The sequence below is a fragment of the Centruroides sculpturatus genome, unplaced genomic scaffold (genome assembly GCF_000671375.1).
Source record: "Centruroides sculpturatus isolate CEXI.00-Female unplaced genomic scaffold, Cexi_2.0 scaffold66, whole genome shotgun sequence".
Taxonomy (NCBI): domain Eukaryota; kingdom Metazoa; phylum Arthropoda; class Arachnida; order Scorpiones; family Buthidae; genus Centruroides; species Centruroides sculpturatus.
Window position 1 is genome coordinate 957,612 of NW_019384408.1, and position 9,071 is coordinate 966,682.

The 9,071-nt window shown below is 28.0% G+C and overlaps 1 protein-coding gene across 3 annotated transcripts in view; it reads right to left on the minus strand.

Moving 5' to 3' along the window:
• LOC111618956 (sal-like protein 1) overlaps positions 1-6,039 on the minus strand; it is a 71,646-nt gene extending 65,607 nt beyond the window's left edge. The window contains exons 1-2 of one of the 3 annotated variants that reach the window (XM_023360584.1): positions 5,857-6,038; positions 3,879-4,001 (exon numbers count right to left, since the gene is read on the minus strand). The gene's annotated coding sequence lies outside the window, so the exon portion shown is untranslated. Of the gene's footprint in view, positions 1-3,878; positions 4,007-5,856 lie in introns of all 3 variants that reach the window. The other 2 variants (XM_023360583.1, XM_023360585.1) reach the window with 2 other exon arrangements.
• Positions 6,040-9,071: the final 3,032 nt, after the last annotated feature.

Here is a 9,071-nt window from a genome sequence, read left to right on the forward strand (position 1 = left end):
ACATCATTATTCTATACAATTTCTGCTGGTATTTTATATGCATCCTCCAAAGCTAAAAAAAAAAAAAACACAGTTTAACAGATAAATATTTTTATAAATTCCAAAAAAATAAAACATTAAGTACAATATATGGAATAATTCATACATTATTTGAAAAAATTTATATTTATTACTATTATATTTAATTCTTTTGTTGTGAACAAACTATTCCTTTCACAAATTTTTGCATATAAATATATTTCAGTATAGTTTATTAAATAAAACTTAAAAAATAAAATGCTACTGTAATTATAGTAAATAACAAAACAAAAAGAAATTCTATAATATTATAATATTTAACTTATTGAAACATATTAGTATTTATCATCAAATTTAATCATTGTTTATTTCTCTTCTCCAGCTAATGTATCAGTTACTATCTAAATTGGCACAAGTAAATTAAAATTATACTATATATCCAGTTTAGAGTTTTGACTTGTACTTTTAAAAATATATTCAAGAAATATTACTTTATATGTTTTATATTATTAACTAATCAATAAAAATTACAAATTAGAAGTTTGCTATTCCAACAAAATGTAGAATTTCTCTCTCTAAATTGGGGCAGTTGACAACTGTAAATTTATTAGCACTTCATCAAATTAAAAACAGCATCAGAATTTGTCTTCAAATAACAAAACTATTAACCACAATTACAATTTATAATATTAGATCAGTGGTTCCAACTTATTTCAATTGCAGAATCCTTTTCACCTTGATAAAAGTTTTGAAACTTAATTTTTACAGATTATAAATAAAACAACATATCAAAAAACAAAAAATTATTTTATTAAACATATAAAAAAACAGATTAATAGTTAATAAATATTATTAATTAAAACTAGTAATTAATGCAAAGGATTAATTTTTGTAGATGATTTTGTCAGCAGATGTGGGATTTCAACTATGATGGGAGAATCAAATGTATTTGCTAAACACATAAGTATTCAAATATTGCTAGCCCAAGCAACAATTTCTCCAAGAATGAATACAATGAATTGAATACCTGATCTGATTCTTCCATCATTAGACTTGATGGATTTTATTTTCCACAAACATGTACTATGCAAAGTCTATGCATAGATTAGTTTTTACTATAGAATAGTAATAATTTTGAAATTTTGTTAACAGTTTGAAATAAGTATGAAATTTAATTTAAGTAATTTTCATACATATTTTAAACTATTAATGAAAGCTGAAAAACAAATTTTATCATAAAACCCTAAATTTTATTGGCAGAACCCTGGGTACCACAGAACAAAATTGGAAACTTCTATATTAGAAAATTATCAAATTTGACAAATTGATTTATTGTTTTTAACATATGTAGGGTAAAAATAATATACAGTAAAAGCTCAACAAAACATATCCATGGGACAACCATGGGACTGAAGAAATTGATCCATAATAATAAAAGTTAATTTTATCATGATTACTCATTATTACAAGTTCATCTGTTATATCATAAAATCTATTACTGTACAGTATAATCATGTTAGAATGGATCTCAATAATGAACCTGAAGAAAATTTATCTGTAGTTTGTGGATGTTTTCTTCAGATTCAGATACCAAATCAATGTATTTTTACCTTGGTTCAGCAGATCTGTTACTGCAAATATAAGGGGGTTCTACTGTATAAAGTAATATCAACTTATCCATTACTGTATATTGATATTGTAAATTTCATATTTTCATAAAATATGGAAATAAATTTCCTTTCTTTATGAGAGTATGTCTGTATTTAAATATGACTTTTCTAATGCAATTCAGTTTCCTCAACTCTAATTTGTTTTGAAAGTTTTATTTTATTTGAGTAATCATAATTCTCAATAATCTTTTGATTACAGTATTCTCTAATGAAAGCCGTCTCCAATAATGTTTAAAATGTCAAAAAAATAATATTTTTTGAATTGTATTTATTGTTTTTTAATTAAATTAACAGTAATTATTCTCATAATTAACATATCAAATACAATTATATATTTTTATTACTCAATAATCATATATAGCAAATTTACTATCAATTACATGAATACAATCTGTTTCATATCAACGTATGATAAAAATATATATTGAGCAGGATATCAATAATGAGCAGCTGTAAAAAATTTTAAACCAATCAATTTGTCACCAATAATAGATTTGCACTAACACATCCATAGGATAAAAAAATTTACTTGGAAAGTTTACAAAGTTTAGCTATTATTCAATTTTCTGTCTAAAATAAATCCAGTCATATTTTTAAAAAATTTTAAATCTATAAAAACTATGTTTAACTTTTTATTCATATATATTTTTCATTTAAAAATTTGAAAATTAAAATATAAAACTCAAAAAACAAGCACTTGAAAAATTAAAGGAGTAAAATTAATTTCTACATGGACTATTTTTATCTAATAAAAAATTATCACATACTGAATTTTCATGATTAAACCCAAGGAGATTTCTTTAAAATATAAATATCCCCGAGTTTTATTTTGAAGACTCAGGATTTTTTGAGGCTGCAACAGATGACTAGGTAAAAATTAAAAATATCTTAATTACTCATATATTTTCTAACTATCAAAACCATTTACTCACTGTATTTATAGGTTACATTTGAAAATATTACCATTTTTATAGTTAACCAGATTCAATGCTTTCCAGTTCAGTTATTACATCATTATTCATATTTGTTTTGATGTTATTGTAGGAATCAAGATCTTGACTACCATCTTCTGGTTTAAACTCACCATCTCTTTCCAATTTGAGTTTTCCTAATTAACCTTCAGTTAATAAGCTCTGAACTTGAATCTTACTTATAAACTCAATCATGACTTTCCCATACTCAATATTTGACATTTATAATTTTATTTCAAAAATGTTTCCATGAACTTTGAAATGGAAAGTGCTATCATGAGCCAAACATGATTATCCTAAATGTCGTCATGGGCCAACTCTACACAATTTGAAGATTATTTTAGTTAAATTTCTTACCTGCCACTCTAAACATTACCCTATACAGTGCAATACTTCAACATGTTTCCCAACCTGGGATTTATTTTTAACAGCACCTTTATTCCCCAGGGCTTATTCAATGACTAGGGTTTATTTGAATCTCAGTTTAATTGGAGAAATACAGTAAAGCACCATTACATATTTTCACATTTCTGATTTCATTAGTTTCATAGTTCACTATAAATAACATATTACATCTATACAAATGCTTTAATAATTGAAAAAACATGTAATGGATTATCAAATTCACTTATTACTTCATTCAAATATTTAATCCATTATTATTATTAAATTTTTAGTTTCCTTATAGACCTTTCTGATTTCAGATTAATTATATATATAGTATGTTATATGTAAGAACATATTTGTTGTATATATATCAAATTTATTTCAGGCAGCATCATCTACCTGTGATGCTTAATCAATAGAACAGATCATCAAGATCACGAACCATTTTTATGCCGTTCATTAACAGAATTTCAGTTTCATATATCTATATGACCGAAATTCTGTTAGTAAAGAAACACTTCCTTAATCGAAAGTTTAAATATTATCTCGAGAATAACAATATTTCAGTTTATATTCATTTATTGGTTAATGTAACGAATAACAGAGCCACCTGGTGGCAATATTTGGCATGAATATATAACATTAAAATACGATAAGTAAATGAAAAATTAATATGCATTATTTCCACTTCTTTCAATTGTTATATGTAAGTATATATACACGCTTCTATTTATATATATAAAAGGTGTATTCCATCGATCAGAGAAACTTAATTTCACTTGACAGATTAATTAATTTTTATTTAATTGTTTAAAGCAGAACTACCACTCACCGCATCATCCAAGCTTTAACCGAAAATCGCCCAGCTAACAGTCTGCCAAAGAAATGGCAACTTCCCAATAAACAACTTGCACGTGCGCACGTTCGACGTCATCATCATGACCTGAGACGCATTCTGCGCTAAAAGAGGAAACATCACGGTAATTTGAGGGATTGAAATTTAATAAAAATTAAATTTTGAAACGTCTAAATAAAAATTTAAAGATCCTAAGTTAAAAAAAAAAGAAAAGAAACGCGTCACACAACTATCCGTGGAAATACGTTTGATCGACTTTAACTAAAATAGTTTTTGTACTTAAGCGGATAATACATATTATTCACTTATTTAAAATATAAATTTTTAATATTTAAAGTTTATTGGGATATTAGTTTCGAAACTATAAATTCATTTGTACGGATTTTTAATCCTTAGCACGAGAAAAATTATTTTCCTTCGATTCTGCAGCGGATAAGAGGAAAAAAGAAGAGTATTCTTCGATCGGTTGCTATAACGACCGGCGCGAGTTCTGTCTCCTAGCAACCAAACAACAGCATCCAGTTCTACTGCAGAGGACAATTCGGACGAAAGGCGACGGAGACATCATTGCTTTTTTTTTATTCCATCGACAACGATTCAAATGACGCCTACTTTTATAAGAATGCGAATATGAAAAATGTTAATGAAATTAAAATTATTATATCATTACATAAATAATTAATTAATGACTAGTTGTAAAATATTTTCAAAGAGAATATTCGAGTAATAACTTCATTATACAGTTAATTCTTGATTTTTTTCTTTCGCCAACACTGGTTTTTCACAGAAAACGTGTTTCTCACGTGATTATCCTAAATGACGTCACGGGCCAGACGACGCCGTGTGATAGGGTCTATTAGAATTTTTCTAACGCCAACAGAAAAAGGGAATTTTATACAAATTAGGAATTATAAATACTTTCGACTTGAATATGTCTATTTTGGGGCGCCAATCTTAGAAATATGTGTCCGCCCACGTTTATCACACACACAATGGTTGGGGTACAAGAGAAGAAAACCTCCGCAATAGAACAGGTGCATCGCTCATCACGCGCCGTAGGCGGAGTCAGGGGAGAGTGCGTGCGGTGGGAACCGGCCGCGTGCAGGAAACGTCTCCATGCCAACCACCTTGCAGTCCCAAGTCACTTAATTCACAGTACCGGCTAGCGTTATGACGTCATTTCCTGTCTAGCAAGTGTCACCCGACTTGTCAAATTAAAAATTTCAAAAGTTCAAAAATTTTTAAATCACCACGTTCGGGTCAAATAACCTCTGAAAATATATATCGATACAGATTTTTTAAATTAATTAATTAGTTATATTTTAAACATAATATATGCCCAATTTATTTATGTAGAAAACAAATAAAAAAAATGTTCTTTACGAGAATAATCTTAATATTACTCAAATCGATTCATTTAACGCCAACATTAAAAAAAACGAAAAAAAAGTCATATCAATTCTTCGACATTCAGAAAGACACTAATTTTAAACTAATGATTTTTATATCAGATTAATGTTGATCTGTTGAAAAAATTCTATAAAATCATTAGAAATTACGAATATTTTGAAATGATAATCAGGAAAATATTATTTTCGATCTACTTGTTCTAATTTTCATTAGAATTTCAAAACTATTGTCATAATAACCGACGGATTAACGCAACAAGTGTTTTACATATATACATTTTTTAAACTAGACTTTTCTTACATCTAAAAATTTCAAATTGCAAAATAAATTTTCAAATTTTAACAAATAAACACACAAAAATTTACAATTCATTACAGATATATAATCCGGCAATAATATAAACAATATTAAATTATATCATTAAAAAATATGAATGAAAAACGAAAAAATACAAACTGATATCGTCTTCCAACCAATCAAAATAAAGCAATAAAGATTCGCGGTAAAACAAAAGATCCGTTTGTCGAGCAAAAGATGCACCTACCTCAACGCTCCAGCACAGGGTCGAAGCAAAGCTCGCGCGCTCCGCTTCTTGCTCAACGATCGGTCAAAGTGCAGCAGGACCTTCCAACACGCGCGGGTATTCTTCCGCCACACGTGCTGATGACGTCATATCATATACTTATTTTTAGAATTTCGCGGCTCGGCTCGAACACAGTGTATTGACTTTTGCAAACAAAAATTGTTGTTTTTAAATTGTCTTTCTTTTGTTTTAATGAATTTAGCGATAGCTGTAAAATGTTCTTTAATAATATATAAATACAGTTAAATATGTTCAGTTTCTATTTTTGTGTGGGTAGTTTTGTAAGTCTACTTAGTAACTTTCAATTCGCATTTTTGAAATTTATAATTTAACCACAATTTACTTAAATTTTTATTATATAATATTCATTGAATTCGAAATTTGTTGACAGAAAACATTTTCTGTTCTTTAGTATAAATTGAACGGCTTTGAGGATTAAAATAGAAGGTAAAAGTGTATATGGGGGTTATTTTGTAACGAGATGACTATGTCGTCGACATTCCGTGTACAAATTGTTGGCTTCTTTTGAATCTTTACTCACGGATAGAGAAAGTTTCCGGGAAAAGTGTTCAGGTGCGAACTTCTCGCCCCAGTGAATCTTGGATGCGTGGGACGAATCACGCATTCGTACGTCACGCCGATCGTTATTTCGTAGCGATCGTTATAGTCCGATCCTATCAGCTAACTGAAATTCACACCGAGTAATTTTTTGTTTTCTTCGTAGTCGAAATGGGAAGTCTTTGGCAAGAAAAATACATCGCATAAAACATTACTAGGAATGGATAAATTGAAATATTACTATCGAAATAATTCAATAAATGATTTTAAAAGTTTCTGTTTACGATGGATAAACGAATTTATTATGTTTTAACACGTAATTCGTGTGTTTTTAATGTTATTGGATCATACGATAGACCAATTATATGGAAAATTTTATGGAACAAAACTAATTATTTCTAAACTACATTAACAGTTATAAGTATAGACGATGTTTTTAATAATTAATACCAATCAGATATATTTTCTCAGTCTGTATTACAATAAAACCATAACAAATAAGAATTCTGTAATATAGTTTAACTGGAAAAATAACAAAAGTAAAATGTTAGGCAAGAATAATTGCTTCAGCTATTCAATTCTTACCTAACTACAGTTTAAATAAATTCTAACTTAAAAAGGATGAAGAACAGATGACTTTATATGTACAGTACAAGACAAAGAAATATAGGATGACGTTACATTATTTAATAATAATTAAATTACATAATCAATCAGATTTAACGATCAGTTTAAAATTAATATAGTTTTTTCATTAACTTGCATCGATCTAACTGCATTAAATGAACACAAATAGTCGTGTGTCATTAATTTCTAATTAAAATTAGTATTTGTATAGATGCAGTACATAATTTATAATTTTTGATAACGACGTTTCCTGGATTTAACCATGACGTTAATTTTAATGAAAATATTACTCCCCCAAAAATATATAGAATACTTATTATAGATCGAATATATAATAAATAGTTTTAAAATTCTCAAAAAAATTCACAAAATAAAAATTAATATTTTACAATTAATGGACCTAATTATTTACGAAAATATCAATCTAATTAAATAATAAACATATATTTATAACGATTAAAAAAATAAAATCATGAATTTTAATAATTAACTTTACACAGACGGTTTAATAACAATTATTATTTTAAATAGATTTCTTCTAAATGAAATTTGTGCCCGAAATTGTGTATATGAAATGTAAAACTGCTCTTTTTGTCAACAAAATCGAGATATCTCGTCTTAAATGGCCCGCAGCGAAACTTTGTGCGCGTAGATTCGTGTCGCATAGACATCGTTCCACGGCCCCGGCTGGCCGCCGCCAGGACGCATCGAATAGTTGAAGCGTTTCGACCGCATATCTTAAAATTTGTTTTATCTGATGTTCTTTAGTACTGTCTGCAACTCATCAATGTTTATTAACTTTAATTACATTTACAGTATATTCGATCTGAATTAACCTACAATAAATGAAAATTTTCTTCTGCTTAGTTTATATATATATACAGTATTTTTAAAGTTATGACGTCGGCACGGGTCAATAATTTTATTATCAAAATCTATAATTATCAAGAATACAGAAAATCCTATAAATTAATTTAGGATATTGTAATTTAAGTGTAGACCTAAAAGAAGGAATGGGAATTTCATTAGTCTATTATAATAAAATAATTTCAATTTAAATCCTATTAAATAAATCATCTCTTAAACTGATTACAAAAACCCCTAAAAAAAAAAATAGTAAACTTTATATTTTTTAAAAACTTGTTTTATTTAAATTTGTACAAAAATTACAAAGTCAGAAAAATGGATTTTTACAATCGGTGTCACATTCTAGCTATCAGCCAATATCCGAACACAATTTTGTCATTTATTTTAAATCTTCCATTAAATTTATGGCAGGAAAATTAATGATCACAAAATATTCCAAAATTATTTTCGATAACTTTTAAATTCAATCATTGGACATTTTAGTTAATTTGTGGCAGTAACTTTCACATTTTCTATTTCCGATAACCGAATAGTCGGAATTTCTTTTTCTTTTGACAGTTTATCGATTCCCAATCATTGGCACTATACTAAGACATAAATATAGCTCCATCTGGTGTAATAAAAGATCTTAAAATAATTTACAATCTTTTCAAATTATTTTATAATTATGTAATAACAATTATTATTTTAAATAGATTTCTTCTAAATGAAATTTGTGCCCGAAATTGTGTATATGAAATGTAAAACTGCTCTTTTTGTCAACAAAATCGAGATATCTCGTCTTAAATGGCCCGCAGCGAAACTTTGTGCGCGTAGATTCGTGTCGCATAGACATCGTTCCACGGCCCCGGCTGGCCGCCGCCAGGACGCATCGAATAGTTGAAGCGTTTCGACCGCATATCTTAAAATTTGTTTTATCTGATGTTCTTTAGTACTGTCTGCAACTCATCAATGTTTATTAACTTTAATTACATTTACAGTATATTCGATCTGAATTAACCTACAAAAAACGAAAAAATACAAACTGATATCGTCTTCCAACCAATCAAAATAAAGCAATAAAGATTCGCGGTAAAACAAAAGATCCGTTTGTCGAGCAAAAGATGCACCTACCTCAACGCTCC